This window comes from Terrapene carolina, unplaced genomic scaffold (genome assembly GCF_002925995.2).
Source record: "Terrapene carolina triunguis isolate 2854851 unplaced genomic scaffold, T_m_triunguis-2.0 Scaffold23, whole genome shotgun sequence".
Classification (NCBI taxonomy): domain Eukaryota; kingdom Metazoa; phylum Chordata; order Testudines; family Emydidae; genus Terrapene; species Terrapene triunguis.
In genome coordinates this window covers 9668697-9670767 of record NW_020664374.1, presented here as the reverse complement: position 1 = coordinate 9670767, position 2071 = coordinate 9668697, and positions in this window count along the sequence as shown.

Here is a 2071-nt window from a genome sequence, read left to right as displayed (position 1 = left end):
TCCTACTGGGTGTATTGTATAGCTACAGAGATAAGAATATATAATAAACTATTTGTACATATGTTGCCAGTTAAATAATATACTATCATTGTATGTCTTAGGAATGGTGTCCCTAGCCTCTGTTTATCAGAGGGTGGAGATGGATGGCAGGAGAGAGATCACTTGATCTTTACCTGTTAAGTTCACTTCCTCTGGGAAACCTGACATTGGTCACTGTCAATAGACAGGGTACTGGGCTGGATGGACCTTTGGTCTGACCCAGTATGGCCATTCTTATGTTCTCACTATATGCATGTAAAAACTCTTAACAATATAAATAATTATTATTTGTTATTAAATATTTCAATATGTTACAAAAATGTGGTGTTGCATCATGGGTTATTCTACTTGTGATTAGCTGCGAGATGAGCTCCAAGAAGAGTGGTATTTTGCACAGAGGGTGGGTAAAGGGGGGCAGCATGCAAATAAACAAATATGTAAATTTACTGCACCTTTATGATTTAGAACATGAATTGTGCAACATCTAATGTTTTACATAGAGATAAACTTTGATATCATGGCTGTTTTAGCAGGTCTGAAGGACTTTTCTATCAGTTTTCTGGTATCTTGGGCCCACACTAGATGAATAAACATAAAACATAGTCCACTCAAATGTGTACAACCCATTTGGTTCTTTCCTCCTTCTATCCCCTTCCACGACTCTTTCTTCAGGTCTTTGTATGCTCACCTCATGCTCTGAATCTTTATGCCAGTCTCCTGACTCTACAGCTGTCTTCAACTTCATGGAGCCACACACGGGATAATGAGGATAAAACAAAAATATTTAATAACAGCTCAGTCAGTGAGTACTATCCATCCCATGTCCTGAATGAAGTGGGTTCTGTGAAAACAATAGCATGTGATCATGTAGTTAAAGACTGAATTACAATGCATATGAACAAGAGGGCTGAATTAAGATTGCATAAAAAAACCTTAATTCTGGAATTTCCCAATTTTAGGTGCTTAACTTTGCAACCTTAACATTCTTTTAACATAGGTTTTGTGTGTATTTAAAATTTACCTTAAAAAGAAATGGAAACTTCTGAAAGAAACGTGTCCTTTCCCTCACTGATCCTTATGCCTTGCCCATAGGCTGACTTGCTTGAAATCTCAGATCCATCTGTTCTCTTCTGGTGTTCTTGAGTCTACAGGGTGCTGCTATTCAGTAAAATGAGCAAGGGTAATCAAATGGGCTAGGCGTTCATTTCAGAAGCATTTAAATAGCTCCTGAATCTCTGAAAACATATCTGTTCATGCTTGAAAGGTTTTCTTCACAATCATAACAGTTAGAATTTTTTTTACCTTTTTATTAAAAAAAATAAACCTTAGATTCTTAAAAAAGGAGTTCATTATCACAGCTATTATGTGAATCATAAGTATTTCCATTCCATTTCTCATTCATTAATGCACCTACTTTCTGTTTAGTACTATATTTTGCCTTGCTGTACTCATAAAGACCCTTTGGCTACTATTAACTTGATCTCTTTTACTTTTTGCTGTTCCTAACCTTTTTTTCTGCATATCTGAACCGACTTTGAACATCCTTGTTTGGTTGCCTCTTACTTTTCTGTTTCATGTATAGATTTCCTTTTATCCTCAGATGTTTGAGCGGCCCTTATGAAACCATATAGACCGATTCTGGGTGTTGTAGATAAAACTATGCAGATAGACTGCATGAGGCCTTAATTTCTCTATAGTCCTTATGTGGGTCCTCTACACAAGGGTGAATTTCATCCTTTGTGCTTCAACCTAGCTTTTAAAATGACTGTGAAGCATTGGAGTTGCTGTTGGATTTGTCTTTAGCTGTAATTGTTTTGTTTCTACATTTGGGTTTCTTTTGGAAAACAGAGGCTTACCACTTTTCCCAGAACAAATTGCCTTTTTAGGATATCCTGGGAAGCAGGCTTATCTTTGGCTGTTAATTTCCAAAAGGGCCCTGGAAAAAGGACAGTTTCAAGGTGAGTAGTTGCCCATTTCCCATTTCTTCTTTCTTATGGCTAGGAGGAGACCTTGTCACTTGTGCATATAAGAT